Source organism: Nuphar pumila, chromosome 5 (genome assembly GCF_984573655.1).
Source record: "Nuphar pumila chromosome 5, dmNupPumi1.hap1.1, whole genome shotgun sequence".
Taxonomy (NCBI): domain Eukaryota; kingdom Viridiplantae; phylum Streptophyta; class Magnoliopsida; order Nymphaeales; family Nymphaeaceae; genus Nuphar; species Nuphar pumila.
The window spans coordinates 110,264,900-110,289,836 of record NC_143253.1 but is presented as its reverse complement, the minus strand read 5'-3'; positions in this window follow the sequence as shown (position 1 = coordinate 110,289,836).

Below are 24,937 nucleotides of genomic sequence, written 5' to 3'. Positions count from 1 at the left end.
AGTATTGAATAAACGTGGATGAATCTGGCTCAGCAGCAGCCTAGATTTTGGAGAAATTTAGGGCCTTATCGTCAATCAGAAAAACCCCAATCTCACAAAGAAAAATTGATCTGGAACTGACTGAACATGAGGTTTCTTTTCAGCAAGCCTCAAGCCTTACCATGATTAAAGGTTCTGATCATGAATTTACAACATATCCTGTTTTGATGGATGAATTCAGACCAGTGGATTTGGACAAGGAAATCTAAAAACGATGATTAATGAGCATAAATCTTTCACACAAGATGCACAAGATAATAGTTAACTAGATCTCCTAGTCTTATTAACTATAGACAATGACAATTTCAAAATGTCACAAGAAATATCAAATTTGCTTTCATGGCACAACAAAGATATATATTGCAGTTATCGTTAAAAAAGCAATGAAAGAGGGATCATATAACTCACCTTTACGTTATAACCAGTGACCACATAGTAACCTGCTGATTTTGCCATAGAAAGGAACGGGGTCCAAATGCAGTCATTCACATTAAAACCCAAAGGAGAAGGAAACTACAGAGGATATTGATCAAACAACCCCAACCAATCTAGATAGACGAACAATTCATATACAGGGGGAAAATTGGATTTTAGGATCAGATGCAATCTTACACTTGATCTACTGTATACAATGGATTCCATGATAACACTTCCTGGTTTTGCAATCTCCTATTGAATCAGAGATTATTGCGATAGAACTATGTTTACTGTAATCAGAATAGGGAAATCCCAAAAATGAAACATGACGGTTGATTCTGGATGAACGAGAGCTCAATGCTATTGGTGATATTTTAGTGAATCATGAAAGGATAAACTGCCGATTGAGTATGTGTGATATGATACCTAAAGTGATTCATTACAAATGGGAAGCTGAAATAAATGTTGAGATATGAAAGGGGAAAAAAAAAACATTATAATTCGACATATAGAATTAGTGAAAACTACATGAATTCATGGAGGAAAAAGAAAATGTCGGAAACATATTTGTTTCGTTGTTATAGCCGTAGAGGGATCGACCCTGTTATATGCAGGTCGATCTTCATCGTTGGCATCTTACGAAAAAAAAAAACTAAGAGAAAGAATGAAAGAACAGGGATAAGGAACTCACCGTAATGAAACTTTGCTTAGATTGATCGGGCGGTGTTGTTTCCTTTGAAATTTGAGGCTGGATGGATTTTCTCCAATTGATCAGAAAGAAATGCTCACGGTGTTTGGCAGGCTACGGATGATGAATACTTTGCTTTTGCAGAATTTTTACTGGGGAATTGAGATGCCCTCCGTGGCTTCACTTTTGTGGGATAATTGTCTGAAACAGGAGGAATGAAGATGGAATGATGATGGAGAGGCAGGAGACTCGATGTCTTTTGATGCAAAGGTGCCGACGAGGGGGGGGGGGTGGTTAGAAGCTTGCAGAGAGAGTTGGCGATGGATCGATATTCACCAAGGGAAGAAGGGATGCGTGAAAATAGATGGATTCCAATGGCCCCCTGTTTTGATTTCAACAGCTTCTCACTAATTTCAAGAATGTTTGAATGAAGCGTATTCTTGCTGCAGATCCGGAAGGAAGAGGTTTTTCTTCAGTAGCCTGGTGTGTGGATGGCTTGAATCTCCTTCGAACAGCTCCAGATGAGATACTTCGATGGGTCTCCTTTTGGCTCTTGCAGGAGAGATCCTTAGGTAGAGAAATGGGAAATGAAAGAGAGGATGCTAGTAAAGAGTTGTTGGAAAAAGAAATCTAATGCCCCTCAAGGAGATGGGGTGTCTCTTCTTAAAGAGAGGCCGGATGGTTCGAGAATGGAGGCTGTTAAGGATCGAAGGTTGAGGAGAGGGGAGGCTGTTGGAAGATCAACGGTGGAGAGAGAAGGAAAGAGGTGCGGGAGAAATCCGTTAAAGCTTTTTCCTTTTTTCAAAAAGATGGTCCTCTTTTTAGGAAATTTTTATAAAATGGTTTTGAAAATGAGGTTTCTGGTAAAAATGGCTTCAAAAGCTTGAAAATCATCCGTTTTCTTTGTAGCTCTTCTCGATTTTTTTGGTTTTTATGTTATTTTTCTATTTTTTTGTATTTTTAGAATAAAATCCTAGAGCTTTACGAGAAATCAAAGATTCAAAACTAATTTTTTGTGTTTTTGTAGAATATTTACAAAAGGGAATTTTTCTGAGCTATTTTGAGAAAATTTCTTAAAAAAAAATGGGTTTATGTCCGAATTTTTGAGAATATTCGAGGTTTACAACCTCGAACTGAGAAATATAGGGCCGAGGATCCAACAGAGTGCCGAATGAGCCGCCCGAGCCTTTCAAAATCATTTTTTGGTATTTTTGCGATTTTATTTTGAAAATCGGACAACGGGGCTCAGATTTGGATTTAAAATACTGAGTTCAGACCCGGAGTTGAATTTGAATATGTCAATGTGGAATCTAATCCAGAAATCTAAAGAAATAACTTGATTTTCTCAGAAAACGGGGTTAGGGGCAAAAGGGTCATTTTTACAAGACTTTGAAAAATTTGGGTTGTTCACAGATGCCCCTCTTTGCTGCTAAGCCGGTTGAGAGCCGAGCTTAGTGGCAAAGACAACACTCCAAATTTTGAAAATGCCCCAGTCAGCAGATCTAAACTGGGTGTGGAAGAATTATTTTTGAAAATATGATTTTTCAGGCTTTGAAACTTTATCCTGAATGGTTTTGGGGAGACGAAATCCTCGAAAATGATATGATTGAGTAGAAAATGAGAAAATCGTGATGGGACTTTAGATGGAAATTCTGAAATGGTGGGAAATGAAAATTTTGATCAGGTCTCATGGGTGAGACCAGATACTATTATTTGGAATGATTCAGGTTTAGCCCTTAACCTGGATGGGACGAAAATATATCAAGATGAATTAGATGAGGAAAGGAATACATGAGAACCTTGATGGAACATTTTTTGGAAAACGCCTTGTGAGATGCGGCTCAAGTAAAATCCTTTCCTGCATGGATATACAAAGCATGGATTCCTTAATGGGAAGAGCCATGATGGGACTGGAAGAAAACATCTCATCAAAAACGAGGAATCTCATTGGAATGTGACTCAGGTTTAACCCAAACCTGCAAGGAAGATACCTCGCGAAGCGAGGTTCCGGGTTAACTCTTGATCTGGATAGGAAATCTACCATACGAGTTTCTCAAAAATGGAGAAAGCACGATGGGACCTTCGGAATTTGGATGAACAAATCCGAGAGGGGTTTTTGCGAAAGGAGGAAATATAGAGTCCATAAAGCTTTGAAAAGGGGAAGAAATTGGGCGTCTCATTGCTGAGACTGAAATAGCTTTTGAAATTAAATGATCTTTCGCAAATGGTTCAGGTTTGACCCTTATCCTGAGTGGGGGAAATCTACCATACAGGTTTCTCAAAATGGAGAAAGCACGATGGGACCTTTGGAATTTGGACGAACAAATCCGAGAGGGGTTTTTGCGAAAGGAGAAAATATAGGGTCCCTAAAGCTTTGAAAAAGGGGAAGAAATTGGGCATCTCATTGCCGAGACTGAAATAGCTTTTGAAGTAAATGATCTTTCGCAAATGGTTCAGGTTTGACCCTTATCCTGAGTGGGTTATCCATACGGAATTCGTTAATGAGAAAACCGTGATGGGACAGGAGAGATACTTCTTCTGAGGCAACTCTTTTTGGGAAATACAAACAATGCTAGGTTGCATCAAAATGAGTATTGAATGTTTATTTAATTCTTGGAATAGCTAGAAAATTTTGCCAATAAGATAAAATTATAGCTGGTTCAAATGCTTGAAAATGTGCACGTATGTGCAAAGATATTCCCTCTTTTACCTAGAGTATTTCCTCCAATGAGGTTAACTCTTCAGTTTTAAGAGTTAAATTCAAAATTTTAGCACTGCTGATTTTCTTCAAGGAAGCTATCCATTTCCCTGATATGAGAATAAAAGAAATATTCTTAATTTCATAAAAACAGGAAGTGAAGAGATATTGATAAAAGAATTTTGCATGAGAAAAGATGACTTTTGACAACTTTGGCAGTTTGATATCTGAGTGTCTTCCCATGATGATCTTTTTGCACTCTTTTTGAGTCATTGGGATTTCTCGGGTTTTTCTCGTCATCTTTCATTTGGATGTCCTGACTTTTTTTTTCTCTCTTTTTTTTTCAGGGAAGGGCACGTCACAAACTCCTTCATCTTGGAGATGCTCCGATCCTTCTTTTATCTCAGGGATTCTATTGATCTCACTGGCTCGAAAGGTCTTTAGATGATAGCAGAAATCAAATATCTTTTAGGGTTTGTTGGTAGGTTCATCACACTCGCCTTCATCTCGACGGTGATCTGAACTTTCCCTGGAAGGATCCGTCACAAACTTTGTCATCTTGGAGATGTTTCAAATCTTCTTTGGCCCCGGGGGTCTACTCGCTTAATTCGCCTTCATCTTGACGACAATTGAGAGATCCCTTTTGCGGATATTTGATTGCAACTTTTAAACGAAAATGAGAAGATATTGGGTTGAGTGGATTCTTTTTATATCTCAAGATATTTTCACTGCCTGATTGTCAGAAAGTCATTTTAAAACATGCACCATAGCCAGGATCAATATCAATTCGCTTCTGGCTTTTCTACGTCATTGAAGATTTCTTTCAGTGATCATATCGAGGACATTTCTTACATCCTTTTGGTTGATCAATAGGAAAAAATTTGAATTTTACCTCTTTTCGCAAAAAGTTTCACCTTTTGGAAGGAAGTACTGGAGGTAATATGAGCAAATTCTCTTTGTGCAGTAAAAATATTTAGAATCAACAAATGCTTTTAGCAAATTGGCAAAGTTTTCACGAATTCTTTGTGAAATAATCAATCAATATAGATTTTGATGAGACCTTGAGTTGTAATTTAAAGAAATGGTGCAAGAAATCAGACTTTAGAAAACTGGACTGATGAAATATATTAGGTTTTGGAAATCCCGACCAGTTTATGAGAAACTGGATTTTGATAATCCCGACCAGTGAAAACACTGGATTTCAAATCCCGACCAGTTATGAAAACTGGATTTCAAATCCCGACCAGTTATAAAAACTGGATTTCAAATCCCGACCAGTTATGAAAACTGGATTTCAAATCTCGACCAGTGAAAAATACTGGATTTCAAATCCCGACCAGTGAAAAATACTGGATTTTAAATCCCGACCAGTTATGACAACTGGATTTCAAATCCCGACCAGTTATGAAAACTGGATTTCAAATCTCGACCAGTGAAAAATACTGGATTTCAAATCCCGACCAGTGAAAAATACTGGATTTTAAATCTCGACCAGTAAAAAATACTGGATTTTAAATCTCGACCAGTGAAAAATACTGGATTTTAAATCCCGACCAGTTATGACAACTGGATTTCAAATCCCGACCAGTTATAAAAACTGGATTTCAAATCTCGACCAGTGAAAAATACTGGATTTCAAATCCCGACCAGTGAAAAATACTGGATTTTAAATCTCGACCAGTTAAAAATACTGGATTTTAAAAATGAAGGATTTAATCTAATGGTTTGAAAGTGATTGAATTTGGGAGATTATAACCCGAGGGTTGAGAAAATGATAAGATTTTGAGGATATTACAACCGGAGGTTGGGAAACTGATAGAATTGTGAGATTGAAGATCTTGGAAATGATAGAATTGAGGAGTCGTACCCTAAGGGCTTGATCTTTTAGTATACATGACCAGCGGGAGCTGGATCTTTTGGAAGATATGACCAACGAGTGTTGGATCCTTTTGAAAATTCATGACCAGCGAGATGCTGGATCTTTTGGAAATATATGACCAACGAGTGTTGGATCTTTTGGAAATACATGAAATTTTGAGAAATTTAAGTCCGAACTTGAATTTTTAGAAGGAGAAAGGTCTTCGGTCAGAAGACTGATTTTAAAAGGTTACCGGTGTGAGAACCGGGTTTTTCAAATGTGCTCTATATATGATTGAAAAGTTTGAAAAACAACCAGTGCGAGAACTGGGTTTTGAAGATGAGCTTAGATTTTCAAAATGAGTTTTTAGAAGATAATTCAGGATTTATCCCCTTATCCTGAACGGGGGAAATAATAAAAAAGAATACCTCATTGAAAGGAGGCATCAGGTTTATCCCTTAACCTGAAAGGGTGTCTTTGAAGATAAAAGTAGAGGAAATTTTTAAATAAGATTGGAAAATTTGTTAAAACTTGACATAAACGAGCATTAGCTTGATGTAAATCTGATCAAAGCAAAATGAATCAAATGAAAATAAAGATCACGAGATCAATTAAAAATTTACAAAATTTTGAGGAAAAGAACTTTCGTCTAATCCTGCCTGCATATGATGGAAGGAGATGATTATAGATCAAAAATAAAATGCCCCAGTATCATGGAGAAGAATGTAAGAATTGATAGAAGATCATTATTTTATTGAAATGGCTTTTTTTTAAATAGTACAAAGGCTTTAGAATGAACATTTCAGGTGTAAAACTTCTTCAAATGCAGAGCATTGATGGGATCTGGCATTTCCACTCCATCTGCGTTGATTAGACGATACGAATTGCGAGGAAGTGCTTCCTTAACCACATAAGGGCCTTCCCAATTGGGTGACCATTTGCCCCTTAGTCGGTGCTTGAGATGAGCTGTCGATCTGAGCACCAAATCGTTAACTCGAAATTTTCTCTCAATGACGGACTTGGCATAGTGTCGAGCTATCCTCTGTCGATAAGCTTGAGCATGCTCTGCTGCCTTGAGCCTCTTTTCATCCAGCAGATCCAGCTGCACCAATCTCTACTGCTGATACTGATCAAGTGGCAATTCTATAAGAGAAGCGAATTTGAGAGCGGGCTTTTGAATATGGAGAGACAATACTACTTCAGTTCCGTAAACAAGTTCTGAAGGAGTGGCATTAGTCGGAGTCCGAATGGTGGTCCGATATGCCCAAAGTGCGTCATGAATTTTCTCATGCCAGTCTCGACCTGTATTCACAGTCCTTTCCAAAATACGGATCAAAATTTTATTGGTGGCCTCTGCTTGGCCATTCCCTTGAGGATAATAAGGAGCTGAGAAATGATGGAAAATTCTGAATTTAGAACAGAAGGTTTTCATTCTCTCATTTTTGAAATGGGTTCCATTGTCTGAGATAATATCATGTGGTATGCCGAAGCGGCAAAGGATGTTCTTGTGAATGAAAGAAACCACATGGCGGCCTTCTACTGTGCGTAGAGTAACAGCTTCAACCCATTTCGTAAAATACTCCGTCGCAGCCAGAAAGTATTTGTGTCCGTTGGAAGCAGAAGGAGTAATCGGGCCGACGACGTCAAAAGCCCACATAGAAAATGGCCAAGGAGAAACAACTGATTGTAGATATGCGGCCGGAGCATGAATATAAGGTGCGTGCGATTGGCACTTGACGCACTTCTTCACAAATCTATGACAGTCCTGCTGCATGGTATTCCAATAGTACCCTGCTCGAACGATCTGTTTGACGAGAGTTTGATAGCCGACATGGCCACCACAAATCCCTTCATGTGCCTCTTGGATAACTTCCATAGTTTCTTCTTTGTCTAAACATTTGGCATATTCAGAACTGAACCCACGGCGGTATAGGACATTGGCCAGAATGAAATAACGGGTAGACATACGCTGAATTGCACGTTGCTCCCCTTTTGGCATCTCTGGTGGAAATTCACCAATCTCAATGAAATTTTTGATATTTTGATACCAAGGCTTCTCCTTCTGATTAACCTGGTTTATTTGCATGATTGAAGCGAAAGCAGGTTGCTCAAGTCTGCCAACTTCGAAAGAACGACATGACTCACCATTTTTGAAGGATAAAATGGAGCCTAGACTGGCTAAACCATCAGCTATCTGATTATGCTCTCTTCTGATATGACTGAGCTAAAATTCTTCGAAGCTGCCCACAAGAGCTAGGACGATCTTCTGATACAGGATTAACTTGGAATCTTTCACTTGCCATTCAGTGTTAACTTGACTGACAACAAGTAGGGAATCACCAAAGGCATGTGCTCTCTTAACATTAAAACTTTGCAAGATTTTGAGGCCTTGTATTAAAGCTTCATACTCGGCCATATTATGAGTGCATTGGAAACCAAGCTTGAGAGAATAAGGGATCATTTCTTTTTCTGGAGTGATCAACAAGACTCCAATCCCGATGCCAGACATGTTTTTAGAGCCATCGAAGAATAAGTTCCAAACTGGGGGCTGTTGGATGTTACAGATATGCTCATCAGGAAAATCATCCTCTGTTTTAATTTCTTCTGTCAGAGAAAAATCCGCCAACTGATCTGCGATCGCTTGGCCCTTAATCGACTTTTGAGAAACATACTCTAGGTCATATTGCATCAGCAGGACTTGTCACTTTGCGATTCGTCCAGTGAGAAAAGGTTGTTCATGAATGTATCTGAGCGGATTAAGTTTCGATAGAAACTTGATTTCAGAAGCCAATAAGTAATGTCTCAATTTCTGGCACATCCAAACCAGAGCCAGACAAGTCTTCTCCATCTGAGAATACTTCTTTTCATAATCAATGAATGTTTTGCTCACGTAGTAGATGGCGTGCTCTATCAGGCTGCCTTCTTCATACTGAACGAGGAATCCACCACAAGCATTCTGATTGACAGAAATGTATAGTAAGAGAGGCTTTCCCAGCTTTGGCAGCTTCAAAACTGGTGGATTGAGGAGATACTGCTTGATGCGCTCAAACGAGAATTGACATTCCGACCCCCATTCGAATTTAACTCCTTTTCTTAGCAAATGGTTGAAAGGCTCGCATCTCATGGCTAGATTAGAGATGAATCTGCGAATAGACTGAATACGCCCTTGAAGGCTTCGCAGTTCCCTGAGATTAGTTGGAGGCGGCATGTCAATAATGGCTTTTGCCTTAGCCGGATCCACTTCGATTCCTTTCTTGCTGATAATAAAGCCAAGCAGTTTGCCAGACTCTACTCCAAAAACACATTTCTGAGGGTTAAGTCTTAATTTGTAAAGAATAAGTCTTTCAAAAACTTGACTAAGAGCATCGAGGTGATCCTCTTCTTCTTTAGACTTAACCAAAATGTCATCCACATAAGCATCCATATTCTTGTGCATTTGATCGTGGAAAATAACGGTCATTGCCCTTTGATAAGTTGCCCCGGCATTTTTGAGCCCGAATGGCATCACTGTATAGCAGAAGGTTCCCCATGGGGTAGTAAATGAAGTCTTCGACTGATCACGAACGGCCAACTTAATCTGATTATAACCTGAATATCCGTCCATGAAAGAAAACATGGCATGACCTGCTGTGCTATCGATCAACAGGTCAATATTGGGAAGCGGATAATCGTCTTTCGGGGTGGCCTTATTGAGATCCCTGAAATCAATGCAGATCCGAACTTTTCCGTTCTTTTTAGGGACTGCTATGATATTTGCCAACCAATCTGGGTAATCAATGGCTCGGATGAAGCCTGCTTTCAATAGATCTTCAAGTCCTTCCTTGACTTGTTGCTCAATTCGAGGGTCTAATTTTCTCAATTTCTGCTTGATTGGTCTGGCTTCTGGTTTCAACTTGAGTCGATGTTCAACCAGCTTGATATCCAATCCTGGCATATCTTCGTAAGTCCAGGCGAATACTTCTTGATGTTTTTTGAGGAATTGGTTGAGTCTAACCTTTTCAGTTTCGCTTAGACTCGACCCGATTTTGAGAATTTTTGGATCATCTTCCGATCCAATGTTGATATCCTCAGTTGGATCTTGAACCAAAGATGATGGTTCATCCTGCTTCTGAATGTGAGCAAATTCTGGCAAATCCTGAATAGTGGAATCAAATTCAGCTGGCTCTTCAGTCTGCTCTGTTGCTTGACTGACCTCTGCTCTGTCTTTCATCTCAGAAAACCTTGCCAATTTTAGATACTTGGGATTGATAACAAATCTTGTCATTGATTCAGGAGTTAATGGTCCTGAAAATATAAGAAAGGTTTTTATTTAAGAGAAAGTACGAGCCAAATCAAACTTTTGTATAAGTAAAGAACAATGATATAGACAAAATATAAGAAAAAAATGATAGATGCTCAAAAATGTGAAGAAAAAGTTGATCTTTCATTGATTGGAAATGAAGTATTTACAAGACATTGACAAAAGATGGGATCGCGTTGTCCCTACAAGATTTAATAAAGATAAGAAAAGAAAGCAGGAAAACTAAGGCATCATCTTCATTTGTTTCCTCTGACAAATATTGTTTTCTCGCTGGAATCCTGGCCGGTAAATCCCAACCCTGAACTGTCCGCATGCCGAACTGGAATGATGGGCTCTATCATGCCATCTTCATCTTTCCCCATGCCTCGGAATGGCTGGTATCCATGTTTTATCAGCAGATCAAATCCCTTTCTTGCTTTGGAGAACTGAGGGAATAAAGGGTGATCTTTGAAGGGGATGTAATTGATGCGTCCTCCTAGTTTGAAGAAACAAGGTCCCTGCCATTGGACCGTGGCTGCGACGTTTTCCTCTTCCATGACATCTTTTAACTTTAGCATCTCCAAGCTATCACTAAGATTGATCTCATCTGCCTCTCGGATGCTGGGGATATCTGCTGTAAACGTGGGACGAGGAATCATAGGCTGTGGCAGCCTTTCTTCAGGGTCTTCGCCCAAAACAGTAGTAATCATTCCACCCTTAGACCACTTGATGCACTGGTGGAGAGTTGATGGAACGACATTGGCATTGTGGATCCATGTTCGTCCCAACAGAAGATTGTAAGTCGGTGGTACATTGACGACATGGAACAACACAGTATGCACTGAGTAGTTGATGAAGATTTCCAAAAAGACTTTGCCTTTGGCAGTTTGCCCATGATTATCGAAGCCATAGATGGTGATGGGATCAGGCACATATTCTTCCTCCTTTAATCCCAATGCTTTCGCTGTCATTTCTGGGCAAATATTCAGACTGCTGCCCCATCGACAAGAACATGTGGGACGGTCATGCCCCTGGTTCTGACCACAATGTACAGTGCATTGTTATGAAATGAATGAGGCTTAGGCAAATCCTCATCAGAGAACGTAATGGGTGCATTTGTCATTGCTTGATTTACAATCTGTGCCATATCTTCGGGTGTGGTGCCCGGTTTTACCTTGATCTTTCTCAATAGATCATCTAGTTTTTCTTTATGCTGGGGAGAGTCGTGAGTCAACTCAAAGATGGAGATGTTGGAGAGTGCTGTGATAGGCTTCTGAAGGCTTTTGGCCCGTTCTTCTGCTGCTTCTGAGGTTTCTGCTTCCTCTGTGCAGGCTTCCCTTTTCACAAATCTTTTTGGAAAAACTTGGATTTTTCCACTCTCAACTGACATGTTTCTAATATTTAAAAATGAGAGAATATCCCCTCTCTGAAATGCAGGTTGATTCTGATGTAGAACCATCACCTGATGCTGCAAACTTATTTCTTCGCTAGAGCAAGGATGTATGTGACTCTGTGGGAGAAAAGAACCTTCTGAAACGGTTGACACTGAATGTTTTGGGAATGGGGCAGACAAAATGTCCATTTTGCCCTCTTCTTCATCCTCGATGAGGATGCTTTTATCAATACAATCCTGAATCAGATGCTTCAGGACGAAGCAATACTCAGTGTCGTGGCCCATTGCTATGTGGAATTTGCAGTATTGTTCCTTAAATCTTCCCATGAGCACTGGTGGATCTGCCACCTTGGAAAGTTTTACCATCACGTGAGACAACAAATATTCCAAAATTTTCTCCAAAGGCTGGTCGAGGGGAGTGAACTTCTGATCCCTACTCCAGTTTATATGTTTGGGCTTTTCTTGAAGGTCCCCCTTTTGTTGAGGACCGGCCGGAAGAGGCTTATCATTGTTCTTGAAGAATTTTCCTTTCCTTCCTCTGCTCTGCTCGGGCTTTGTGCCACTGCCACTGCCCTGTTTACTGCTACTGCCCTGATCATCCCCTGGAACCTCGGCGGAGTAGGTGAAGTGTGCCTTCTTCTTTGGGTCTGGGATATTCTTGGCCAAGGTGACACCTTCATACATTCTGTTCTCCACCCCATCTCGAGCCATTCTGCTCGCTCTGTCAGTTCGATAAAAGATTTGGAGGGGTACGGAAAGAGGAGGCTTTTTAGAGGCTGGGAGAAGTTGTTGAGGATGACTTGGAGGGCATGTTCCTCGGAGATAGGGTTCCTCATTTTGTTGCACATGCTTCTCCATTTGTGAATGAAATCCCTAGCCTTTTCATTGGGCTCTTGTTTCAGGTTGCACAGGTGGTTCAGGGTGGGCAGAGCTTCTGTGTTGAACAGAAAGCGTTCAACAAACATATTGACGACTTTGTCAAAATCCCTCAATTCGATGGGATTGACATGTTCAGCGTACCATTTGGCAGCTATCCCCTCCAGACTGCGGGGAAAACAGAGAAACAGGGCACGGTTGTCTTCGCTGAACCGGGCGCATTCCGCAAAGAACATGGCGAGGTGAGCCTTGGGGTCACCGGATCCATCGAATTTAATGAATTTTTAGGGGAGATTCTCCAAATTGATGTCTCCTTCCAAACCAAGGTAGAAATCCTGCCTAGTGTATGACCTTTTTCCTTTATCCCGGACCTGCAGGTCTTTGACAATTTTGGTCAGTGCCTGGATCGAGTCCTCTGCGGGGGCCCCATGCTTGGGCTTGTTCACTGACACTGGCTCCTTTACCGGCCTCTTGGACTGCCGCAGATGTTTCGGGATGTAAATCAACTGCTCTTCTTCAGAATTTTCTTCCGCTGACTCAGAATCTTCAGAGGTACTGTCGCGCTGCACTTTTTGTTTGCTGATCTTGACTGGCTTTTTCATGGGCTTCTTCTTAGCCTTGGTCTTAGAAGCCGCCTTAGCCTGCTCGGCCATCATTTTAGTCATCATTTTCTGAAAAACCCGGTACATGGCCGGATCAACATCGCTTTCATCTCCGGAGTCATGTTTCTTGGACAATCTGGGAGAATTCATTTCCTCTGACTCGTTGTCACTGTGTTGTTGAGCAGCCCTCTTGTCAGCCCTTGTCTGAACCATTTTTCAGATGCCTAAGCTTCCCTATAGAATATGGGAATGGTTAGAGTATGGAGAAGCTTTTTTGAAAATCATAATTTCTTTGAGAGAAAGCAAGAAATGAAGGGATTTGGTAGACATTTCAAGAGATTATCCCATTACCCGGGATTGGGTCATCACACGATTTGTGATAATTGTGTTACCATTTGATGATAACAGAGAAATGTGCCTTGTTACCTAGGCGAGGTCGTCAACCATGATAAGATATATTGAAGAAATGCTGAAGGAATATCCCTTTTTCTCGGGATTAGGTCGTCATCCAAAATCTGTGACTTTTATTTGTGCTATAAACAAAATATAGAGAACAACATTTTTGGCCAAAAAAGTAAATTTTTATTGATATTTTTAACTTTCAAAGACAAAGAGAGGGTGGACAGACAGTTTGCCACCACTCCTGATATTCAGATGATACATTTGGTCCAGGAAATATAGACAGAGAAATAAAGGAGTTCCAGGTATATTTTGCGACATGATATGCCCCAGACCACTGATCCGACTGTAGGTTGAATTCTGACACATTGCCTATCGGGAAACGGGTGTTGGCACGAACCTACCGCTGCGAAAACTGCCTCAGACATCGTTCCGGCTGATAATCAACACAAAAGAAAGGTCTCATCAACTTGTAGCGCTTGTCACGGGCATAAGTGTATCGAGGAACAGTCTCTTTTCTGTCAAAGAAATCCCAGGTGATCTCCTCCTGATACAGCTTCTCGATCAGAGCTCGGCATTGGATGACTGTCTTCGGTTGCTTATTGTTGAATCTGAAAGAACTGGCCTTCGAGGGAACGTGGCGTAGGAACCATGACTGCAAGGCATAAGTGCATCCTTCTATCAGAATGGTCTCCCCAAGAGCAAATCGAGCCAAACCTCTGTAAAGGAAGGCTAATGCAGCCATAAAGACTGAGAGCTGACGGGTCTGCTTGCTTCCCCATCTCCAAAAGAGCTGAGCAACTCTGATGTCTATAAAATTCTGACCATCTTGGAAGAAGGCTAACCCCACTGTGCACAGGATCATGGCGTGCTGAATTCTGTCCTTCGCTGCTCGGGACAAAGTGTCAACCTCTTTGTAGGCTCCGTACTTTTGATATAATTCGAATAGGTCGATGAACTGATTCCCACCAATCTCGGCGAGAGGCCAGGATCTGCTCCCCGTTGCTCTTGCTAAGGCTTCTCGAACATCTACCCCTTTGATGTTGATCAAAAATTGCTGCTCGACAGGATCATCTGGCTGACCAGCTGGTTCGGGCAATCCCATAATGTCATTGAACTCGTCCATCAGTAGGGTCATCTCTCCCCATGGAAACCAGAAGGTGCAGGTACGCGGATTCCACCGTTCTGCCATAGCCTGAATCAAAGCTCCGTTGATGGTTCGCTTGCCTACCGCTGATGTCATCTCCAACCCGCAGTCATCCAAGTGGTCTGGGAACATACGTGAGAAGGTGGCGAACCAAGAATAATACCACCGTGGGAAGAAAGGACGAGACTGGATGACCCGCAGATCCGGAGATCCATCCTGAATCTGATAGAAGACATGATCTCGGGGAAAGACAACATTGAGAGAATTTGATGCCATTGAAGTGATACTGGGGCAAAGAAAATAAGGGGAATTAGATAGAATGCAGGACTTATGGATAGACTCTTTTAAAGAATCAAACCTGGAAATTTTGAAAGATTGAGGAGATTTTTAAAAGAATTTTCCAGGGTTTTGAAGAAAATTTGATCTAAAAAGAGGAAAAAGAAGATGTAGGTAGATAGAAAATATACACCTGGGGTTTTTGAAAATAAAGGTAAGTTTTGAATAATACACCTAGGGTTTTTGAAAAAGGTTTGATACATATATGAGAGAATAAGAGAAATATCACACAACCAAAGCTGCACAAACAAGGATGCGCATACAGCACTCCCTAAAGGCTGACTCTAAATGCAATATTTGAAATGGCTTGTAGGACCTTAATCATAACTCTAAGGTTCAAATTATCAGATTCCGATCAAGATACGCCGATATACCCAAGCCGAAGCTCGAAGTACGTGGCATAGAAATATTTCTCCGGTTCTAAGGTAATGGCTTCCCAACATCCTTGAGCACCTACCGATATACCTCGGACTATGGCCCTTAGGTACGTGGTAGGGGGGCGCGAACCCAAATAAGTGGTCCAGTTGTGAGGCTCTCTCCCGAACTATGGTTCAGTGAGACAGCCCAGCAACGTGAAGACCGGGACAATATAGGTAAGGGATGTTTTGAAAACATGTTCAACATGCAAAAACTCAGATGGCTCTAATGCAAGTCCTAAAGAGATAGATCTAAATGAAAGGAAGCATACACTTGCATACATTGTTTACATTCAATCCCTAAAATTGAGGAGAGTTGTATTCAAGACCTAAGTCTAATGTGAGCATGGAATAATCTCCTCAATATGGTCCTACCAAACCATACTTAAATCCTATATGCAATGATGTCAGCTTTAGGACAGAGTCTAGGCTCCTAAGGTTTGCATGGAAATGAAGCTGACATATAAAGAATAAAGACTTAGATAATATCAAAGCAAAAGAAAAGACATAGATTCAACCGGACGAAGACGGGTCCCATCTCGGTCGCCAAACTTGTGATCATCGCAAAATTTTTCCTCTCATAATGTTCTCTCTCTTCCTTCTCTTTTCCTTTCCAACCTCTTATTTCCCTCCTTTTTGAAGGGAGAGAAGATAAAAGAATGGAAAAAAAGAGAGAAGAGAAAAGAAAGAAGAGAAGTGAAGAGGAACTCTTTTGCGGGTCTCACTTGACCTTAATTTTAAAAATATTTGAAATAACTTGCCTCCGTTTTTGAAATATTTGCGGGAAAACTGGGAGACGAGATCCGCTCGTCGGTACGAGGTTCGACCATTCCTGGTGCCTTTACCAGGGGTAATCAAACCAAGGGTCGAATTAATGCCTTTCGCTTTGCTAAGAAATTATCTAAGAAATTATTCTAAGTCTAAATTCACAAAGAATCATGCTTGTGCAAATGTAAAGATGTATGCTCTTTTTGAAATATTTTGAAGATCTCCCAAGTGAGATGAATCTGATAAAGTGAAGAAATGATTTTAACTTAGAACTTAAGATTAAAGTTCTAAGTTTTAAGAGTAATCAAAAGCTTGGGAATATGAATCTGGTTTTGGAAAATGATCTTGAAACTTTGAGATAAAAGGAATTTTCAAAGTCATAAATGGACATTGAATCAGAATAGAAATGAAAATTGAATCGAAAGGAAAGATAGAATGAAATGGAATTGATTAAAAAGTTGAAATTCGAATCCAATATCTGGATTCTGAATAGAGTTTCAAAGTTGAATTCTGTATTTAGGATCTGAAATGGGAATTTGATCTTGAAGTGGAATTGGTTTGAGAAGTTGATTTGGAATATGGGATTCAAGCTGGAATTTGAATCTGGAATTTTGAATGGAATTGAATTTAAGAATTTGGAGAAATTGGATCTGAAATTTTGAATGGAATTGGATTCAAGGTTTGGAATTCCAGATGAAATTTGGACCTGAAGTTGAATTCTGGGTTCTAAATGGATTTTGGATCTTAAATTTGAGATCCAAGATGAAGTTGGATTTTTGGATCCTATAATGGAATTGGATCTTAAGTTTGAGATCCAAAATAGAGTTGGTTCTGGATCCTAAGAATTGGATTTTGGATCTGAATCTGAGACCCAAAGTAGGGTTGGATTCTGGATCCTAAGAATTGGATTTTGGATCTGAATCTGAGACCCAAAGTAGGGTTGGATTCTGGATCCTAAGAATTGGATTTTGGATCTGAATCTGAGATCCAATGGTAGAACGAGGATCTGGATCCTAAAGGAAATTTGGATCTGTGATTGGAGATCCAAAGTGGAATGGAGTTTATACTTGGAAATCTGGATCCAAATTGAGACTAGGATTTGTCTTTGGATTTGGGTTTTGAGAAGTCCAAATAGGACCTTTAAAGATGATCTGGGTTTTGAAAACCCAGATTGAACTTGAGAAGGTTTGGATTTTGAGATTCAAAGTCAATCTTCAACTTTGATTTAAAACTTGAAAAAAATTTGATTTTAAATCAGAAGATGAATTAGAAACTTCAAAGTTAAATTGAACTTTGATTTTGAATTTAGTTGGAATTTTGGAGTAAATCAAGAATATAAAGATTAAATTTTGAAATTTCAAAGTCAATTTGGACTTTGAACTTGGAATTTTAAATCTTTGAAATAAGATAGAAGAATGAATTAAACTATAGACTCAAGAGAGATATTTGAGATCACTTGGATTTTGGAAAAGATTTTTGAAAAATATGATGTAATTCTATCTTATATGATGAATGAATTTGAATAAGTTTGAAATTGGAATTTGAAAATCATATCTCATTCTTCAAGTGAATTTAAACAAGACTAATGATATAATACATTCCTGACTATGGTCATTGAATGTATTATATAATAGTCATATCTAATTTCAAGTGAAGGATAAAATACCCTTTTGGTGCTTTTATAGAATTTAAAATGAAATTAACCCTCAATATACCATGACTATGGCCATTGGTATATATTTTTGAGTTAATCCTAAATTAAATTCTGATAAAAGAAAAAAAATATTTCGAGAAAATATGATGGATTTTGAAAGTGGATCCAGTGTGGATCCAATGTTATTTCGTAAAAGATAAGAATTCTAAGTTTTGTTCACATCCCGACTATGGCCGTTGATGTAAATCGTCAACTTAGAATTAACTTACCTCTTACGAAATGGTGCACGTGCCATTCGTGTTTCACCATTGTGGGGATTTTGAGAAATAAAGGAAAAATGCATGGAATAAACCATCCATGGTATTCTATAATGCTCGTTCATTCTACCTAAAGCAAGAAATGTAAATTCTTATTCCAACCTAACTATTACAATGGATAAAATCAAATGTACAACCCCAAATAATGATATCTTTTACATGTTTCCTGCAAAACAACCGGGTTAGTATGAAAATAAAAGTAAGTTATACATATCATATGAATATTAATGGTAAAAAGGCTCAATATATAAAGATGTTTATGATGGAAAGAAGAAAGACGACATATATGCTAATATGCCCACATATATATGTATTGTATGTGGAAAACCCTTGCGGCTAAAGCACTTAAAACTTCCTAAATCTGGAATTGTAGCATCCCTAAAGAAAAATTCTGTGGGTAGGATCAAGAAAGGACTCTCCAGCATACTTCTCATTAGTGTGAGGGATATTCTCAGCTACACCATTGCAACTAAAAGAGGCAGTAGGTGTAAAGGTGCTGTAGCAGCTGAAAAGGGAACTGAAAACATGAAGTGTTGGTGGGAGCAATGAGTGGCGACACACTGCAGCAGTGCAGGGGATGATGATGGTTGATTAATAACAAGATGGAGTGTATGAGTGCTGCTGTGAATCGAATTATGGTACAGCTGGGGGATTTAACAAAATATGGCTGGAGGTTGTATGCTGATGGTCGGAATGTATGAAAACAGAGGCTGGGATATTGAAAAACATAGGGTACAGGGGATGTTGTAGTCACCCAACCAGTTGCTACTGCATACTAATGAATAACTAGTATATGCGGCTGTGCAGCAGTGAGTCATGCTGGAAGATGATGATAGCAAGGTGCTGTAGGGGTGAGGGGATGAAGTAGCTATGAACAGGTGCAGTGGCTCCAACAGAAAGCATATATAAAAAAAAATGGAATAGGAGATGCTGACAATAAATGAAGTATACAGGTGTATATAAAAGACATTACATGAATGGTACTTAGTTTATAAACATTTACAGTGTGAAGACACCAGTATCATTACTAACCTTTAAAAAAAAGAGAGAAAAAAAAGTTTTCTCAGCATGAACAAGCAACATGATCCTTAATCATACTGAAGAAAAAAAAAGAAACACAATTCAAGCACACTAGAGGATTGCAGTAGACAACTGAACAAGGCTGTTGTTGTTTGATCCAGACGTTCACAAGATCCAACTAGACAAAAGTTGTTCATTGCTTTACATTTATGAGCATTGCTTTCAGGACTCATCAGATGGGGGTTGCAGCAACCCCCCCCCCCTTTTTTTTTTATTTGGCTGGCTAACATAACTACCTTGTTTTAAAACAGCATCATCCTTTGCAGGAGAATTGCCCCCACACACATCTCTTGCCTTGTTGAAGGTCATAGTGAATTTAGCTTGTGCAACAGTGATAAGTGAAAATGATGTTTGCTGAAGGTAAAAGTGTAGTGATATAGAGTATTGAATAAACGTGGATGAATCTGGCTCAGCAGTAGCCTAGATTTTGGAGAAATTTAGGGCCTTATCGTCAATCAGAAAAACCCTAATCTCACAAAGAAAAATCAATCTGGAATTGACTGAACATGAGGTTTCTTTTCAGCAAGCCTCAAGCCTTACCATGATTAAAGGTTCTGATCATGAATTTACGGCATATCCTGTTTTGATGGATGAATTCAGACCAGTGGATTTGAACAAGGAAATCTAAAAACGATGATTAATGAGCATAAATCTTTCACACAAGATGCACAAGATAATAGTTAACTAGATCTCCTAGTCTTATTAACTACAGACAATGACAATTTCAAAATGTCACAAGAAATATCAAATTTGCTTTCATGGCACAACAGAGATATATATTGCAGTTATCGTTAAAAAAGCAATGAAAGAGGGATCATATAACTCACCTTTACGTTATAACCAGTGACCACATAGTAACCTGCTGATTTTGCCATAGAAAGGAACGGGGTCCAAATGCAGCCATTCACATTAAAACCCAAAGGAGAAGGAAACTACAGAGGATATTGATCAAACAACCCCAACCAATCTAGATAGACGAACAATTCATATACAGGGGGAAAATTGGATTGTAGGATCAGATGCAATCTTACACTTGATCTACTGTATACAATGGATTCCATGATAACACTTCTTGGTTTTGCAATCTCCTATTGAATCGGAGATTATTGCGATAGAACTGTGTTTACTGTAATCAGAATAGGGAAATCCCAAAAATGAAACATGACGGTTGATTCTGGATGAACGAGAGCTCAATGCTATTGGTGATATTTTAGTGAATCATGAAAGGATAAACTGCCGATTGAGTATGTGTGATATGATACCTAAAGTGATTCATTACAAATGGGAAGCTGAAATAAATGTTGAGATATGAAAGGGGAAAAAAAAACATTATAATTCGACATATAGAATTAGTGAAAACTACATGAATTCATGGAGGAAAAAGAAAATGTCGGAAACATATATGTTCCGTTGTTATAGCCGTAGAGGGATCGACCCTGCTATATACAGGTCGATCTTCATCGTTGGCATCTTACGAAAAAAAAAAACTAAGAGAAAGAATGAAAGAACAGGTATAAGGAACTCACCGTAATGAAACTTTGCTTAGATTGATCGGGCGGTGTTGTTTCCTTTGAAATTTGAGGCTGGATGGATTTTCTCCAATTGATCAGAAAGAAATGCTCACGGTGTTTGGCAGGCTACGGATGATGAATACTTTGCTTTTGCAGAATTTTTACTGGGGAATTGAGATGCCCTCCGTGGCTTCACTTTTGTGGGATAATTGTCTGAAACAGGAGGAATGAAGACGGAATGATGATGGAGAGGCAGAAGACCCGATGTCTTGTGATGCAAAGGTGCCGACGAGGGGGGTGGTGGTTAGAAGCTTGCAGAGAGAGTTGGCGATGGATCAATATTCACCAAGGGAAGAAGGGATGCGTGAAAATAGATGGATTCCAATGGCCCCCTGTTTTGATTTCAACAGCTTCTCACTAATTTCAAGAATGTTTGAATGAAGCGTATTCTTGCTGCAGATCCGGAAGGAAGAGGTTTTTCTTCAGTAGCCTGGTGTGTGGAGGGCTTGAATCTCCTTCGAACAGCTCCAGATGAGATACTTCGAGGGGTCACCTTTTGGCTCTTGCAGGAGAGATCCTTAGGTAGAGAAATGGGAAATGAAAGAGAGGATGCTAGTAAAGAGTTGTTGGAAAAAGAAATCTGATGCCCCTCAAGGAGATGGGGTGTCTCTTCTTAAAGAGAGGCCGAATGGTTCGAGAATGGAGGCTGTTAAGGATCGAAGGTTGAGGAGAGGAGAGGCTGTTGGAAGATCAACGGTGGAGAGAGAAGGAAAGAGGTGCGGGAGAAATCCGTTAAAGCTTTTTTCTTTTTTCAAAAAGATGGTCCTCTTTTTAGGAAATTTTTATAAAATGGTTTTGAAAATGAGGTTTCTGGTAAAAATGGCTTCAAAAGCTTGAAAATCATCCGTTTTCTTTGTAGCTCTTCTCGATTTTTTTGGTTTTTATGTTATTTTTCTATTTTTTTGTATTTTTAGAATAAAATTCTAGAGCTTTACGAGAAATCAAAGATTCAAAACTAATTTTTTGTGTTTTTGTAGAATATTTACAAAAGAGAATTTTTCTGAGCTATTTTGAGAAAATTTCTTAAAAAAAATGGGTTTATGTCTGAATTTTTGAGAATATTCGAGGTTTACAACCTCAAACTGAGAAATATAGGGCCGAGGATCCAACAGAGTGCCGAATGAGCCGCCCGAGCCTTTCAAAATCATTTTTTGGTATTTTTGCGATTTTATTTTGAAAATCGGACAACGGGGCTCAGATTTGGATTTAAAATACTGAGTTCAGACCCGGAGTTGAATTTGAATATGTCAATGTAGAATCTAATCCAGAAATCTAAAGAAATAACTTGATTTTCTCAGAAAACGGGGTTAGGGGCAAAAGGGTCATTTTTACAAGACTTTGAAAAATTTGGGGTGTTCACACATGGTTGATTTTTTTTATGGTTTCAACCATTTGGTGTAAGCTTTGCTTGACAATCTAGTGGCTTGGTTAGATAGAAAGCTTTTCCTTCTCCAAGTTCATGCTTGATATGTCTAAGGAGTTTGTTTATATATATATATATATATAGAGAGAGAGAGAGAGAGAGAGAGAGAGTAATGTGTAGGTTCCTAGCCATTTATATCGTAAACGCCTTTAAAAAAGTTACTTTTGTCTGTTTGTTTTCTTAATCCAAACCTATAGATGTGTTTATCATTACCTATTCACTAAAAATTATGCTTTAGATCAAATCAATTTAACAAGAATTCTTAATTTTTAGTTAATCAAATTTTTGGTGTTATATAAACAGTTGATCTTTTTGTTGAGCTAAAAACACATTCAATCATGAAAAAGTTTAAGTTAATACATGTTTTCTACTAAATAAAACATAGAAATTACATCTACAAGTTTAGATTAAGTAAAAAAAACATGCAAATATGTTTTTAAAAAAAGAGACGATTTGGAATTTACTCATTCCTCTCTCTCTATATATATAAGTGCTTCTATTTAGGGACCATACTATAACTTATGATGGTATACACTTAATTTGCATAGATCTAAGCTTCAAAAGCAAAATCTAACCTTTGGATAATGTTGAGCATGTTATATTTTACTATTTACATGTGTTAAAAGTGGACTCAGATATGATGTTTTATACCATTTTTAAATCATACTTATCTTCATAATTGTGAACTATGTTTTATTTACTATCACAAAAATGGCTTCTTGTGGTATATTAAGCATGATAAAACCTTTCAACATAGTAAACAACCTACCTCTATGGTTAGATCTAACATTTGGTGGTTAGATTATCACCATATGGTATCATGGTACAAAATCATCATATATTTTTTAAAACAATGGCATTATTAAAATATTGTTGGAGAAAAACAAAAGGTCAAACATATATATATATATAGAGAGAGAGAGAGTGTTGCTATTAAAAGAACAAAACTATTGGGTATAAATCACCTTTAGTGTTTTTTGGATTTGTAGATAGAGGTGTTTGATACCAACTACAAGGGAGGACAGTTCATGAGTGGGGAAACCCACTTGGCTAGGTAGGCTCATCTAGGGTCAAAGCGGTTAGTAATGCTTTGTAATTGGGTTTGAGTCAACTAAGATTTAAGAGATTGAGTAATTGTCAATTCATAGGGAATGCAGCTTATAAACAGGGCTTATGCCTCTCGTCTTTATGAATCCTTGATCATTAATAGAATTGACTCTTTGAGTCTTGGCCTTTTCAGTTTGCTAAAATGAATCGATTCTAGTTAGGGCCTTTCTAACTAGAGATAGGTTCATTCACTAAGCCATTCTGGTGTTTGGGAATTCCCTACACCTTTTCATCCTTTCTCACACCTTTCTTAGTCATGCTCACTCCTTTCTCTCACATTTCCCCACTTTTTTATATTAGCTGATTCCCGTACCTCAACCATTTTCCCACATAACCCCCACTTTCTTACATTTGTTTCCTAATTTTCCTACCAAATGGATTGGGCTAGTATCAATGTTGGTTTAGGTATAACGAAGACCTAAATCCAGAGAAGAACGTCATGTTCCATACGGTTAGGGGCTGCAGCTGGGCATTAAACAAGGTTCCAAGGTGAGCGTCTGTTCTTGGATTATACAAAAACCACCGCCGAAAGTGGTTGTCAAAACTGTGCATTGGAGAGGTTTTATATATATATATATATCATTGAACCCTTTTCTTAAGAGGAAAGTCAGACAGGCGGCCTTGCGCTAGGCATTTTTTTTCTTTTTCTTTTTATTTTTTGAACTTGCAACGATTTTGACCATGCTAAAAATCTCTTTTGGGCAATTTTTTTCACCTTTTATCGCAAGTGTCCAATTAAGTGTACGATGATACTCTCTCTCTCTCTCTCTCTATCTATCTATATATATATATATATCATTGAACCCCTTTCGTCGGAGGAAAGTCAGACATGAGGCATTGCGCTATGCATTTTTTTTCTTTTTCTTTTTAGTTTTTGAACTTGCAACGATTTTGACCTTCTTTGGGCAAATTTTTTTCACCTTTTTATCCCAAGTGTCCAAAATCATCACACGATGATACTCTCTCTCTCTCTCTGTCTGTATATATATATATATATATATATATATATATATAAAGAGAGAGAAGATAGGTAGCTGCTTACTCCCGATTGGGCAAACCCCCTTGATAGATGTGTACCTTTCATAGGTAACAACATAATCTATTGCTGCATTCATGACTGCTAAATATCCAAAAAAAAATGAGGGTTATAGATGTCATCGTCATATTAAGACTCATGGTTTCTTCCTTTTTTTTCTTTTTTTCTTTTAGTTTAGTTAGCTTTTCGGCATTCGTAAACACTTAGTACAACAAAATATAAAAGAATATACTAGGAACATCATGATTGATGAGAAATGTTACTCTTAACAGCTGTAATCTGTACACCTACCATACATACTCTGTAACATTTCTACTTTAATATTAATCACTCGCATAAAACCTGATTCAAAAGATAGCGTTAAACAGCCCCAAGGGGGGTTGTTGGCATAGTGGGGGTGGGGCCTTGGCTGCTAGACTGACAGTCAAGGTTGGATTCCCATGGGTCTCACTCCTCCGTACAAGCCAACACCCCGCATAGGCCCGGAGTGGGTCCATAAATTATCATGAGATCACATTATAATTTCTAAACAGATGAAAAGATAAAGACATTGATTGCTATTAGTAGCTATGAAAAATCAGTGACATTTGGTCATGTTTGGTAATGTCCCATGAGACTTGGACTCCCATGCAAACGAGAGAACGAAACTCATCGGCATTGGCTAACTGGTTTTCTCATTTACTGAGTGGTGAGAAAACCAACTGGTTTTCTCATTTACTGAGAATCAAAATCAAAACGGACCTCTTGTGGTTTTCGTTCATATGGACTCCAAATCAAGTAAGCCAAACTGACCCAAATGAGTTTCTCTTGATTTTTTTTTTTTGAAATTGTTG